At 42.4% G+C, this 16,306-nt stretch overlaps 1 protein-coding gene across 4 annotated transcripts in view; it reads left to right on the top strand.

The window, feature by feature from the left end:
• Positions 1-16,306, top strand: part of ush (Zinc finger protein ush) — a 202,015-nt gene that overhangs the window by 144,305 nt on the left and 41,404 nt on the right. The gene's annotated exons all lie outside the window — the stretch shown is intronic.

Below are 16,306 nucleotides of genomic sequence, written 5' to 3'. Positions count from 1 at the left end.
AAAAATGTGGATCCAGTTCCTAGTACCGTTTCGACGATCGATCGTCTTGCGATTTCCCATTCGATTCGACGGGGGTGATCGAAAGCACAGGCAGAACGGGAGAGAAAAAGAAGGAGTTTCGTCGAACGTTGCCGGTCGCGGCCTCGGAGCGTTAATGGGAGGAGTTCATTAAGATCGCGCGATTAGTGGCTTATCGCGGCTAAGCGAGGCTCGTTACTTTACCGTGACGTCACTTCCTCCCTGTGTCGCCGGCATCGTTGTCCGTTGCCTCTCTTTCCGTCCGTGCTTCCAGCTTTCTGCCCGCCTCTTTTGTTCCCCGAATTCGAGCTTACACACCGTTTCCTTCTGGTTACTCCACGACTAGAGCATCGTTTTCCCTTCGCTGCTTTTCTTTGCTTGTTTTTCGCAAGAAATCCAAAGTACGTAGCGTTCAACACGCGAATAAACAATAAAATTTGATACTTTTTCGATTATATTTCTGGATATCAATAGGATTATATAATATTGTAATATAATAATATAAATATAATAATGTAATATGGAAAATATAATATAATATTGTAGGCGTAATTATATAATTAAAGTGGCACAATTAGCGATGCGATTAGCGATGAACCTCTTGGAAACGAAGCGATTTATATTGATGGAGTCGATCGGTTTAATTTTTATATGGTCCATTTATTGCTTGAAACTTTAATACGATTAAAAGAGTGATTCTGGGGATTTTAGGTAATCGTTCGTTGTTACAAAACCTTCAAATTATGCGAAGATGAATTGGCAACGATTACGGTTTCGGTGATTAAATTGGAAACTGGTTCTCGAAGGTTTCTCGTTTAGCCTCGAAGAAAAAACACTTTTCAATTTCAAGATAATATAACATTTATTAAAGATCGCTGCTTATAATATTATGTTAATTAATTAGCAGGGCAAGGCAGAAAGTTTGTCCCCGGTGGATTTGAATATTCAAAAGCTTAGTCTTAGGTTAAGTTTCTGTAAAAGTTTCAAAAGTCTCTTTCGCAAATCTACTTACACAAAAATATTAATTCCAGATAATACTATCTTGTTATACGTAGAATTCTTCGTCCGTAAACTTCTATTAGAACATTATGTTTTTTCGTACAGCACTCCAAATCAAACAAATTCCAATTGATTCTCAAGAAGAAATATTGGGAAGGATTGTTTTCGAGTGTCGAAAGTAGATACAGATTGCGTGATCCAGATGGTAATCTCTCGTCATTTGTACGATCATTGGCTTTGTTAATCGTCGTACGATCATGAAATAACGATCTTATAACGGAGCTACGATAAGCCTGATAAATTGTCTAGACAATGGTTAGCGGTAAGTGCGGGATGGATCCGATCGATCTGGTCATTGATCGATATCGCGACCACACATTCGGTTATCTCCGCTTGGACTTTGTCCCATCTTCTGTTTGTTGATTTCCCTTTATCTTATAAACTTCAGCTCCGATAGTCACGAATATTCTTATGATACAATTACTGTGATCGATATCGCGGATGATTACCGATGACGTTTAATCTTCGGTTTCTTGAACGATAAACTGATATTGGTTCTTCGACAATAAATGAGGTAGGTCAATCTAGTTGATCGTGCCTAAGTTTTTACACGCGTAATCGGTGCCTTTTTGAAATATCTACGTAGAATTTCTGACAGAGAGTAACTGTAGTTTTTATTAAAATTTTGTTTACTAATGTAATTTTTAAATTGGTGGGATTTTAAAGGATCGTAAAACGATCTACGTACAGTAATTCTTAACTCTGTGTGATTTTAGAAAATAGTAGAGTAATTTGTAAGTTGGAAGAATTGAGAAAGAATTGACTTTATAAATTATAGACTTTTAAGACAGAAGTAAGGGAAACAGAATTTACCGAGCGATAGCACAATTTTTACAACTCCTTCGACGTAATATTGCAGCGAACTTATAATTCGTACGAAACTATTATTTTAAAGATACGTGTAGTTCGAACGATTACTAGTTTTCTATCGCTCGATCAAAACGAATCAAATGCTACTCAAACTTAATCGAATTACTAATCCTCTTGATGGATTAATTATCGCATGGGAAAGATAAAACATACATAATATTTCAATATCTTTACGATTAACGGATATTAATCATTTCTTCATTACGATTTACAAACATTATACGTTTAATCTTCGAAGTTAGATTTAGCTTATTATTTTAGTTTATGGGATTAATCGAAAGATTCTCATCCTATCACTCCAGCCTAAATTCCCATTAAACTCCAATCTTGAAAATATTAATCAATTTTAATCGAAAACTCGCTCTCACCTCATCGAATCACCAAGTTTAAATTCACCAAACATTGTTGGACCCAGCGAAGCCACTTTTTAGCCTGTTCACCGGGCAAATTTCCGCTCGGTCGAAGGTGGGTTTCGTGGCGGATCGTCTGGTGCGCGAAACGGAGCGGTGGTCGATTTTCAGCAAGAGCAGACGCGAGTCGAGGCGATCGGTGCCGCGATTTCGAGGACAAGGGAAGGCCGAGGAGGAAAAAAGAAGGCCGATGGACCGTGTTGAACGGAGATGAACGAGGCGAAGGAGGTGGCGCGGAGGGTTCCACGAAAGGCAAGAACGAAATAAACGATAAGAGGGACGCCGGGTTAACCAACAAGCAAATTAACACGTGGGAGGGTCCGATCGGCAAATGAGATAATTGTGCAACGAGGGGCCCCTCGGGGCTCTTTCTGTCTCTCTCTCCCTTTCTTTCTCCCTCTCTCTCTCTCTCTTTCCTCTGCTTCTTCTTCGCTCTGTCTGTCCCAGTTGAGTCCGGCTGTATCGTTTCAACGTCGATTCATCCAACTGTCTCTCTCTCTCTCTCTCTCTCTCTATCTATCTATCTATCTCTCTCTCTCTTCGTTCATCTGTTTCGCATGAGCTTCACGAGCCACGAGGCGATCGGGAGAGGCGTGTTACCGATGGATGGGACCCATCGATGGATCGATCTATCGATCCCCACGGTATGCTTCGGCGTACCCCTCGCCCCAACCCTCTCTTCGGCTCTTTACCCGCTTCTCTCGTCCTTCGTACCTCGTCGCCATCGAGATTATAGGTGAGCACCGACAGCCACGGGCTTCTTCCAATACTTTGTAAGTTTATTTGCGATCCGGCTGTTTGTATCTTTATTTATGAAATCCTGGCGGAGGGGTCAGCCTTCCTTCTTCAGTCGATCGCGCGCGTTCTTCCCTCTTCAACTGTGCCACGAAATTAATTATGCCGACGGAAAGAAGAAGAAGGATAGAGGATAGGGTGCAACGAAGCTCGTACCGGAAGGATAATGAGCGATCAATCGCGACCGGTCGATAGCTGTGTGCGTAAACTCTGCAGCTTGAACAGCGGTGATCGAGTTGATCTCGTTGTTGCTTGGTCCTCCCTTTCGTGCGTTATCGAACACGCCTGCGGTTTCGCGTTTCCAGTGCCGTTTTTCTTCTTATTTGTTATTTCCGATTTCTTTTTAACACCTTGCAATACCTTTTATTCCATTGGTCGATGAATTTATTTCGAATTTCTAGTACGTATATTGACACCCCATCCCTAAAAGTCTCTCCATACCTGCAGCTATTCAGTCCCAGCGAAAGAGATTCCTTTGAGCGAAATCGCACTCGGCAACCTTCTTGATGACAGCCTTTCCGGTGTAACGGCAATTAAAACTAGGACCAAGAAACGAGCCCACGGCGAAAAGGGTAGCGGTGGTCGGAAGAAGAGGTGGAAAGACGTAGAGGAGCGGTGTCCTGATAAACCGGGCTGATAGCGCGCCTCCAAACATTTGCCCGCGATAAGATCCCGTATCTCCTGAGAAAGCCCGGTTTTTATGCTCGTGCACGTTCTCCGTGTCCGTTCCTCCGCAAAAGCAGCCACCACCGCATTGAAACGATAGCGGACGCGAGTGCGAGAGAGACACTGGCACGGTGAATCGCCAGGGTGCGACGAGGACAGACAGAGCGTCTGGCATGGGCCCATGGTGTTGTTGTAGTACCGGCTTCAGATAGAGATAGCTATTTTTAATGGAAGTTCCTTCGAGTGCTCGAGCGTCGATAGCCGACCGCCTATCTACCGGCTGATATTTTTAATATCGGAAACGGCCAGATGGGGTGGCGGTGGAGGAGAGGCTAGCTAGATAAGTCTCTCTCTCTCTTTCTCTCTTCTACTCTCGGCCGGCAAAGTCGCCGATAGCGTGGATCCATTGCCCGTGTGTGACTGTCTATCTCTTTTCTATCTATTTTTCCCTTCTTTCGCTATCTTCCTCTCGACGACCGCATTCCAAAGCTTTTCTCCTCCTACTTTCGTCCTGGTGGGTATACATAGAATAACACCCGTTTTTTCTCTCGCGATCGCGATCTAGCGCGAGGAAATCTGAATCGTAGCTCGATCAGAGTGACGTGGATCATTGGGTAGACGCTTCGCGGGGATTTTGGCAACACAAGATTTGAAAAAATGGAACGAGGAAATGGATGGGATGTTTCGAGCTTTGAAGATATTTATTGATAGAAAAATCGCTTTACTTTGCGAAGATACTTACAGATCTAAAATGTGACATTAGCGATTATATAGTTAGAAGACTGACGATTCTCTAATTTTGTCACTGACGATAGGTAGCGTAATTACGTAAGAGAAAATATACAGAACGAATTTGATTGCTACGAATGTAGTTTATGCATACGAGTAATGGTTTACTTTACAGTTGTACAACGAAGAAATACAGCTTAAGTTTGATCCTTAGGATCGTATAGTTAAAGAACTAAATAGAACCTACAACAGTTTGTAACCGACTAATATATAATTATGGTATATAAAAATGATATATCTAAATGATATATGATTATATATCATTTGAATAGCATTATGTATAATATATAATTATCGTACCGGAAATAAGAAGAATAGTATAATGGTTGTTGAACTAGATCTGAGTGAAAGCATTCCGATCGTAGCTGTTGAAAAATGGTATTGAATCGTTGTCGTTGGTGGTACCAGAATCTCGTGAACGACTATCGAGGATCTAGAGCCAACAACAATTAGCCGGGGGTCAGAGTTCGGAGCTTGGTGCTGGCCTGCCACGATGGGCGGGTTTGCATCGCATCGAGGGCGATCCGAGTAAACAAATCATAAAGCCCGACGTGGAAGGCCTCCTTGCGAACGATCTTCTCTCGGTGAACCTGTCTGTTAATCTGATCTCGGACATTCTGCGTGCGTGATCCAGCTTTCACAAGAAACGTTGTACGAGAACTCTTCGACGAAAAAGTATGGAGCAATCTCAAAAGTAACGCGCAGTCTAGACTCGCTACCACTACATACACGAGTTTCTCTCTTTTTCTTAATGTAACCAGGGACTTAACCAGGGACTTCCTTAAGTTTTGCCTTGGTAGTTTTATTCTAGAAACAATGTCTTTCAATTTTCTATTTGTTTTTATTTCAATAGAATAAACCCTTATTTCTACTCGAATCTCATTGCAAATATTTCTATTTTCGTGTAGCCTACGTTCATTCCTTTTGGATCGCAAAAAATACCACCGAAAGTTTAGCGAATTTTTTAATGAAAGAAGAAAACGAATACACTCAAGTCGAAATAATAAGTCCTAAATAATTTAGCAGAATTAAATATTCGTTAAGATTAAAATACAAATCAAGATTTAAAAAAAGAACACTCTCCGCTCTTTCTTCTGATCTTGACATCTCCCAACAAAATTTGCCATCGATCCTTTTCCTCAGTGTCCACCATACACGTTCCCTCGAAACTTCTTCGAACGCGTGTACCGTCTATCCTCGCCAAACAGTTCCGTCTCGTACCGATCTTCCTTCTCCTTCTTCCTCCACGTTTCTCGGTCCAGCTCTTATCCTTCCGCGGGATGAGAACCCGAGATGCCCTCCTACAGATACAAATGGGTACCTATGCCAACGGCGCAACCTGTTATTATACATTCCCCTATACAAACAACGTGTTAATCGGGCCCGCGCCCTGGCTCTGCGCCGCGTACGAGCTGGATCCCCCCATGCATCGCGAGCACAGGCTATCGGGCTACGCGCCGTGGAAACCGATTTATCGATCGTTCCGCGTGCATTTCTTCTTCTTTTTCTTCTTCTTCTCTTTCTTCTTCTTCTTCCTCCTTGCAAGAGGCTCGGTGTATGTAGCGACGGTAAATTGGAATACACACCGGACCCGGTTCCCTTCACCCACAGATTTTGACCGTTCGAACAACGATTCCAACTGTTCTTTGCGTTCTTCCTGGTGATTTCTTTTTCCAGCCTCTCGAAGCAGGAACGAAGCAACATCGAGACGATGGGCCGCTGGAATGTGAGCAGAGTTTTGGAGAATTTGTTACGTTGGTGTATTAAAGAGTGTTACGAATCGATTCGTCTTGTCGGTCTTTGAACCTTCTTACTTTTTGTGGCGAGTTTCCCTTTAATAGCGCAGTAATATTGTTTCGCTGATTCCAAACTTGTTTAAGAAACATGAAACATCGTATCTTGCAATGTTCTCATTGAAATATTCTCCATTTAGAAATTTTTATTTCTCGGGTGCTGTCGCTTTCTTTAATCTTAGCGTAAAAGATTGAAGGGAGTAGACGAATAAAAATTCTCAGCATTGAAAAGCTAACTAAAAGTAGGTGATTTGATGTCTGTTCTATCCAGGCGTGTAATTGTATCTTACAAGCCAAGAAATCAAAACTGACAATTCGATTACTTAACCCCAAAACGATCCCAGCAGTCAAACTTAAATCAATTCACTCGTTTCAAAAACGGAAAGAAGAGGGAAAGGGAAACCAATCGTTAAAGATCGACGGATCCATCAGTAAGGAAACCGTAGAAGAATGTGGCGGGTCTTCCTGTCGAAGAGAAAGAACGAGAGAGGAAGGATCGCAGCCAGGGATGCAGCGGCCGGTATCTACGTTGTATTGTGCACGGGGCTTCGTGGTCAGGTCTCGATGCACCTGGTGCTCATCGTCTCGATCTCGATGCTGCCCGGGGCTTTCTCGCTCCTCCCCTGTCTTCTCTGCTTTCTCTCGGTGATCTTCGGCATCGACGCTGTGCATACCGCCACCCTCGTGAAACAACCACGAAACGCCCTGAAAATCCACTGTGAACCATTCGAGGATCGATCCGCGGTCGATTCACGACCGATAAGCGGACTGCATGCCGCACCGCCACGGAGTCCTGGTGCATTATGAAAACCCTTCGTAAGCTTGTACACCCGCTGGCGCGAGCCTTTCGATGTTACGACACGTCGTTAGCTGAAACATCCTCCCTTCTATGTGGACGTACCTGTCATCGTGAACTTCCCTGTTTCATAGTCTGTATGCTGTGTCCGGAGAAATTGAATTACTCATCGCAAAGTCGGTCGTGTTATCTGGTTTATTTCGATCGATGTGGTAATTTTGTAAGGATTGTTCCTTTATTACTGAAAGGAAGTAGGTTATCTTCGAAGAAGTGGGATTCCTATGGAATTGAATAATGGATTGTGAATCGAATTATAAGAAAAGAGCTATAACAGAAAATGGTATTATATTAAATTATTAGCCAAGATATAATCTTAATTGGAAAGTTTTCTAATTATAGAATTATAACATGAAGACGTTTTATAAGATTTATAATATTAGTTTTATTATATTTTGATACTAATCGTATTAACTATGTAATCAAAAATCATGACATAAACGAACCACCACGATCGATCATCGCCCCAAACCTCTCTAACCATCCATCTCAGCCATCCTAGGAAAAATTCACCTAAATAAAACCGACCACTAGTTATCAACCCTTCGATGCGTTCACTCCCCGCCCTCGCCCCTTCCATTCAGGAAACAACAACGATGCTCGAGTTCCCACAGACGAAAGAAATTCATGGCAATCAGAAAAGCCTCGTCTGCCAAACGACGATATAACACACTGTCGGCGGTTTTCCGTGGCCTTGCCTTGTCTGCAGGGTTCCTCCAACCCCTCGAATTCCTCGGAATTCCGCGGCTGTGGTGACTGGCGGTGGCGACCGCGTGCGCTTCGCGATAAGCTTCTCCTCCGACCGGCACCAAACCACCCCTCCTCAACGAGCACGAACCTAGAACCATGGCTGGTGTTAGCCCGTCATCCTGGAGAGGAGAAAGTTTCGGGGGTGCAGCTCGAACGACCGGAGTCGATCGATCTCCTCCGCTCATCGCGGATTCGTTATCTTTATCCGAGGCGCGCTAGGCCTCGCGATATATCTGATTGGACGAGAGTTCTCCTTTCTGTCTATGGTGTCTACACAGATAGAATGGTTGGGGGTAACTGCCGTAATTTTAAAACGATCCCCGAACCGCAGGATTTCGTTTGCTGGCCGTTTATTTATGGTCGCGGCAACGAGGGTGCCTAGAGATGGCTGTCTTATCGGCGGTGCCCGATAATTGCTCGGTTTTTGCGGGCGAACACGCGGGCAAACGTTGGAGCAGGTCGATGGCATTTCGTGCTTCGTGGTACAAAGAGAGAGAAAGGACTAGGTAGTATGTTTTACGGGTGTTTCGCGAGCACGTGGAACAGGGCACGAGTTTTATCCTCGTCCGATGATTGCCCGGTTTTTGCCGGATTGGCCAGCGTCAGGCGATGATTTTCCAACCTGTTCGAAATGAGTTTTGGGAACGAGTTCCCGGGGCAAATTGAGGATTCCAATGTATTTTAGTCTCATCAAGATTTGTCTTCTGTTGTGTAGAATTAACAGAGATTGAGCGTTTTTCGTATTAGTTTCTAGATTTGATTTTGGTTTTGCGATCGATTGGAGACGAGTGTTAACTGAGTGAAGTGGATCTTTCAAAAGACGGAGTTGTTCGATTTGATCCCTCAGTGGCTCGTATTCAAAGGATAAGCGGAACTAATCGCGAAAATTAGTTACATCGATGTCCAGCTTGCATTTTTACCATTTTCACACCCTCTTCCATGTTTACATATTTATAATTTACATGTGGTACAAATGCATAGACATCTGCTATTTTTTAATTATATAGTTGCAATTTGTATCCACCGATCTCGATGCAATCCATCGTGAACGTTGTTCCAATAATTTCGTGTATCGATTCCCCATTACACGAGAATGGGAATCGTTGCTGTATCAATTTGAAAAAACAAAATCGAAGAGAATGGAAGCGATGCAACGGGGACTCCGTCGAGTTTATCTCGGAACTCGGCTCATCGGCTCCTCTGCTTCATGCATCGATGTCCTTTATCGGCTGTTCGGCATGTCCCGGGAACATTACCGCCCCGGTTGATTGATATACAAAGTTGACAAAGTGCGCGATGTCGGTTGTCTACGTGTCGTGTTCGTCGTCGTCGTCCTCGAGGTAATGGCGCGGCAACCCTATCTCGCTATTGTACACTCCCTGTTACGTATACCTCTGTGTTCCGTATCGTTCTTCGAAAAGGAATCCGATTTCTCTGATTATTGACCGGATTTGTTTCTTCAAACGTATAGATAAAAGCCAAATTCCCGCTTGACGATTGGACATGTTATTCTTCCTTTTATTGGGCTTGATAGTCAACGAGGAAGATGATACGTAAATTGAGACACTGTGTATTATAAAATTATTAGAGAAGAGTAGTTATAACGATTGCTTTTATCTTTTCTATTTAAATAATTGATTGATTGATAAATTGAAAATATGTCGAAATTTTTGACAAAATTAGAACTGACACTTATCAACATAGAAGCACCATCATATATTTACGATCTTCTATTTGCAATATATTCAAACACAGATTGAAAATGTACGTATTTCTACTATCGACGTGTGTTTTAGTAAAACGGTGGATTTTTCAATTTTTATTAAGTAAATTGCACAACTACAAGTCAGTCGTGCAGATCCCTTCATTTCGTAAAATTCTCTCTTATTCTTACAAAAATACGATTACATTTAAAATGGGCCAAAGTGTACGACAGATTTAAAACGGGCGTTTTAAAGACGTCGTGCGTTGTCTGGGACATATATCCGTAACAAGCGTGTATCGTAGAAGCAAAATTGCATCTACCTAAAGGAAAAGCCTCGATGGCTGCGAAAGCCTCGATGCTTTCCTACTGAACGATCCTTAAAATTTACGCCGCTTTATCGTCGATCGCACGTCGCTGTACATCTCCAGCTGCACACACTTTCGTAGCAGCGTTTAACTATACAGAATCGGTACACCTACATGTGTCTTGCCGCGACCCGGTTCTTTCTCGGCCCCGTGCTAAACGAGAGAAATAAGAGAGGGAGAGACGCAGCACTTCCTTATCTCCCGTAACGACTGCTCGTTATTAATCGGCGCGCGCTGTTCGAGATACCGAACCCAACCTCCACCCCCGTGCACCCTTAGTGTCTCGAACCGTGGCCCCTTCGGATCGCGCACCTTCGTCAGCCTGCTGAGTATGCGTTCGTGCTTATGTGTGTTACCGATACGTGCTGTTGCAACGCATATAATAACACAAGGAAACGTAGAGTACGTATTATGGAATATTTCTCTGGGGGGTTGATCCGAGACAAAATCGGTTAGATAATGCATGATTGATGTTTTATTGGAACTATTTAGTAGTAAAGAATTAAACAATTTTTTTACGTTGAGGATACCAATGCAAGACCATAGAAAGGTAAACGAGTTATTAATAGAGTAAATAATTATCTAGCAGTAATTTTACAAACAAATAGATTCTCCTGAGTAATAGGTTGATTCATAAGTTCCCGCGGTTTTCATCTTATATTGTATTTTTTCTCAAAACGATTGCCTATCGTCCTGCACATCTTATAGGTTAGGAAGAAGTCGTAAATAATGGCGAAGAATACTTCATAGATGAATTTTTACTAAATATCTGAAAAATGAAACAAAACCTTTCGCATTCGATAAAATTGTACAAACTTATGGACCGATTCCGACAATAAGAATAAAAGAGAGGAATTTTGTTAGGTGGAGCAATTAGTTATCGACTTCTAGGTTAAGATACATTGTACTAAGTTTGTAGGTTATGTATTAGGTTTGTAGGTTAGGTATTGTATTGTATTAGGTGTCTTTCTTTTACAGACCCGTGTTTTACAACGATGCATCTTTATACAAACATGAAACCTAATCTGTCGAACGTTGTGATCTTTATTTTGGATCATACGTAATTCGATAAAATAATATAAAACGTAAAATGTTGTACATCCATTATTTCCTTATAAAACGACAGAAACTTTTCGGACGACCTAATACATATATTCACATTTTCAATTTCCTCCTGTATGCACGGAACACTTATGTGTACCATTTCGTGAAATATTCGGAAATTTTTCGGAAACAATCAGAAATAATAAAGGCATCGTGAAACGCGTTAACAAAAGTAAGAAATTTCTACCCTCTATCCAGGGTTGCATACCCCTCTTCTCGTACAGCCATTTCCGTATCGACTCGCGATACCGGAGAATTCGGCAATGCATGTGCGTCTCGCCTCTCGTACACAGGATGATTTATTATTTTTATCTCACCGCGGTTCCTCGCCTGGGTAACCAGCAAGCAGACGACGAAGAAAGATGTCCTCATCGAGGGAGAATCATTTCGCCCGATGAAATTCGAAGCTGCCCATAAGATCTATCATCATTTTGCCAGATACAAATTTCATTCGTAATTTTATATACGTATTCTTCAAACGTTTACCAAGTTAGGAATACACGAAGAATATCTGTTGAACATTTGTTGCACTTAACAACGATATGGATGCAGATATCTTGTCGCGGTATTAGTCATTTTCGCGATATTAGAGAATTACGGTTTACATTCACACGAATATGCGATCACTGCTTTTCTTACTCATTTCTGTCTCAGCTACTTCTAAAGCACATATTTATTATCCATTTATTATATGTATCTCTAAAACACTCTAGCTTCTTGTTGATAATTCCTGATAGTATTTTAACTTGTACGATCCATAGTAACATTTTAAAATATATGTTAAAATAAATTATATGATTAATAAAAATTAACTATGCCCAATATGCATTTCGCTGGCATGGCAAATTACCGATTGTACAAATCTTGCATAGGAAACGACCGTTTGCTCGATCTGCACGTTTCATCGCCAAATTCCCGAAAACGGAAAAGCCAAGAAACGGAGGAAAAAAAGAAGAAGTTGGGCAGGAAATACGGCGCGATTCGCGGAAGCTGTAATCGCGTGGAATCGTTTGGTAGCGAGCGTTTAAACGCGATCGCCTCGCATTAGCGTCGGGTGACGGGGCTAGGGAAAAGTACGGTGGCGTGCAAAAGTGGCCGATAAGTCGTCTACGGTCGTCGATTCGGCAGGGGGTGGCTCGTACGGTTATCTTTCAGACGTGCCTTGCAATCGGCCGCTCTAACTAACTGCTCGATGAAAAGCTCGTCGCGAATCCGGGACGTATTTCTCTATCGTCCGTGAAAGGAAACGAGGGGGAAAAGAAACGCCTCGATAACGCGCGAAATATAACCCTTTATGGTAGGTACGCTCATTAAAATCGTGGCGAAGGACGTGAATTACAAAAGGGGGGTAACGATTTTCGTTCGTGAGGAAATGGAAGTCAGGCTGGTGGTAAGATCCGTGAAATTATGGGACACCGACTGGTATCAATAATCGATTAATATCGCCGGTTAAATACGATCCCCGCGGCATTACTGGCCGATAAGTCGTCGATAACTACGGCAGAAGCAGTCGTGGAACCGTTAACTAACGACTCGATGAAAAGCTCGTTCCACCGAACTTGGATCTTCTCGCGCGGGATAGGCCTTTGGATAGATATTGGCAATCATGGTTAAATTTGTCCCTTGATCGCTAAGAAATTACCAAGAAACGTACGAACTCTGACTGATTCCTTCCTCTGTTCTTATATATTATTCTTCGTGCTTGCTGGCGCAACTTTCAGTTTCGAGACTGGATTTATTTAACGTCATTGCGTCTAGACAGCGTTCAAGAAGAATTTATTCAACTCTCTCACGGTATACCACCTTTTTCAACTATTAAACGTCGCGTTAGAATTTTGCAGATTTAACGTTATTTTATAGGAAATGGGTAGTTCGTAAAAGAAGAATTCTGCGTGAATTTATCAAGATGTAATGTCTGATACGAAGCTGTACAATTGGAACGATTAAAAAAAAAGTTAGAAGAGTTTCATAATTGGAATTGTTTTGTAATGCGGTAATGACAATCGGTATATGACAAGTAAACGGCGGAGATCCTGTGATTTAATGTTTTCGACGATAACAATTTTAGAAATGAATCCGAGCTTGCACATTTATCGTATGAAAACAGCGCTTGAACCGCTAAAATATTAGACGAGACATCAAGATGCAGTAATCCAATTAAACGAAGATAAAAACACCAAGTAATCTTGAAGATTTTATAATCGAACGCTTCCAATGGAAAAACAAAAATCTTAAAAAAGCATCTCAACTTAGAATCCTGTATTCGTAACTCGAGGACGAAGCTCAAGCGCTAAACTACTAAATGAAACCATCAAGAACCGTCGCGCCACCGGAGTGTAACTAAAAAAAATCAAAGCGGCCGGCTCATTATGGGTAATCAATAATCGATACATTATCGGCGCATTCTCGTAGGAGGTGGTAGAGGGAAGGTAGCAGCCATGAGGGGGGCTAGCAACTCATCTCCGTCCCAACCATCCAGGCAGTCAGAGAACCTGCTGTTCGACGGGGATGTTCGAGGGTTCCGATTTACACAAGTATATTGAATTTATTGAGATGAGCCTAGGGATAGCGGCCAGGAGGATATTAGCTGCCTACCAACCGCCCCGACGTTTCATACGATCCGTCCTTCCCATCCCCTCTCTCGTTCGTGTCGCGTTTCAACCTCCGCGACACACCTTCCACCCTCTTCCCAATGCTCAGACCAGAGAGCCCACCTCCGTTCGCCTCTCGTGCATTTATTAAGATCGCCAGCCTGATTTATGCCTGGCCGATAGGAGGCGACTGACGACGAAGGGGTGGGTTTTCAACCGATTCAAAGCAAATCTAATATCGACTCGGGGGTGTCGATTATCGGCCGAGGCGAGGTCGCGGTCCAACCGTCTTGGCGATTCAATTTAGCTACGTTTACCCCTGTTTGCTCCGGTTCCCCAATGGGTTTCAATGTGTTTAGAATTGCAAAGGGGTTAGAACGAAGGGAAGAGGTTGTTTACGAGCCAGATTTTGATGGCTTCTTGATCCTCCTCGAGATTTACGATGGTGGGATATTTAGTGGACGTTTATACTCAAATCTGTGGAATTTAGTAATTTTGTTTCATTCGTCCATGTAAAAGGATTTTCAACGTTTCAAGCTTTCTATCATTCTTGAAGAATATAATCTTTAAATATTATAAATCGTATTTCTAATGTGCGTTTCTTTTTCTGTTATAGGTAAGTCTAATTCACCGTTTCGTAATGGTAACTGTACAACTTTGCTTCTCCACGAAATTTCACTCGCTCTAACTGTAAGTCAGAGATTAATATCCTGATTAATATTCAGATTTTTATCCAAATCAACACGTCATAAACGAGGTAGAGAGAACAAATGTTAAAAAATAAACTTTGTGAAAAGAGATTGCGATAAATCAAATAACGCAAACGATCGCGTTGCATCGGTGTGCGATTCAATCGGATTTTATCTCGTCGATTTTTCGACGACTGACCGACGCGAGACGTCAACGTCGCAACGATCCTCGAGGGTAATCGGTGGCGGCAGCCCGAGGAGTACTGCGGATTCTGCGGCTCTGCGAGCGCGATTCCAGCTGTCCTTATCTTCGGCGACCAGCCGTGGTTCTACAACTTAACCCTTCCAAGGCAACACGGCGCGGAGATTACCTTTGCGAGCTCGTCCCGCTTTCTCGCTTCCTTTCCTGTCTGCCCTCGCTATCCCGAGTCCTGTCTCATTCCGAATCTTTTGACGCGGATGTCGTTCCACCCTTCGTCACTCGCGAATCAGGCAATTCATAAATTTAAGGAATTTTATCGCACGTTTTACTCGCCAGATACTCGTCTCGTTCTGATTACTGTAACGATGATTGAGATATCGGGATTACCAGGTTAAGATTATTTTACAGTGTCACAATAGGTGACCAAGTTAAATGAATAATGAATTGATCTAAATGATTTATAGAACCGATAGATACCGTGATTTATCTATTGCAGTATTGCTATGGTACATATCTATGACAGTAATGGAAACATCTATTAAAATAATCCTATCTCTTAGGCTGTGTGATTTAGAGTTTTTCTCATTGTTTATTAATTTGATTTCTCGGTATTAAACAACGGTATAAGCAGCATCGAAACAAATCGTACCATCGATTCAAAGCTGATCGAAGAAATGTATTTCTCGTGCATTCTGTCGCGGATAGATAGAGGGACGTATGATTGAAAAGAAGTTTCGATGACAAGAAGCTGCCAACGGCTGATAAGCTGGCGGATAAGAGGGCAGTGACGAGTATAAATATGAAAATGGGGTGGAGAGATCCCTCCATAAGCTTCCTCTATTCTACCTTAGCCGAAAGAAATACATTTCCGAACAGACATAGTTCGAAAGTAGAACACGGTGAATTATCGAAAACCCTCTCGATACCAACTAAAATCCGAGAAGCTCCCCATTCGCGATAGCGGCAGAAACAAGGAGAGCTGAAAGATTCGGACGCGTTGGGGGTGGTATTTAGATATTCTAATGGCCGCCTGATATCAAGACGCCACGGCGCGCGAGATAAAGACGACGCTCCCGTCGAGGACGCGGCGCTGCGCGTCGCTGATAACGCGGAGCTTCGCTCGTTGTTTACGTATACGACGTTACATGCACGTTAAGGTATATCTACGGGCGAGACGGTGTGCGTGCACACGTGCATATAACCGCGGCCGCGATTATTGGTGCAGCGAATATTAATGAAATGATTATGGCGAACGACGCCTGGGACGAGCACCGAAAAACTCGTCGCGTCGTTTCCTCGAGAAATTTACCGTGCGCGCAGCAAGGTTTAATAGGGAATTGAAGACTATGTCTTGACAGGTTGATGGTTATTATGTATGAGGTACTTCAATGTGTGATACCGGTTGTAGAGCAGCTTTTAATTTCACATAATTGTTAGTCCATTATTTTCTTCTAAAATTCTTGAAGTTTCTATAATTTTTTATTGTGTATTTTAGATCGTTGTATTATACAAATGCGAGATTCTAATTGGTCGGTTATTTCCCTAAAAGACTGGTTCGATTATTCGAACCAACGGATAGCCTAATCTTATACATATTTCAAATATTAAAGATATAGGAAAAGAAAATTACCATTATTAAAAGTATCT

Source organism: Bombus vancouverensis, chromosome 4 (genome assembly GCF_051014615.1).
Source record: "Bombus vancouverensis nearcticus chromosome 4, iyBomVanc1_principal, whole genome shotgun sequence".
Classification (NCBI taxonomy): Eukaryota; Metazoa; Arthropoda; class Insecta; order Hymenoptera; family Apidae; genus Bombus; species Bombus vancouverensis.
This window is presented reverse-complemented; position numbering and strand designations above follow the sequence as displayed.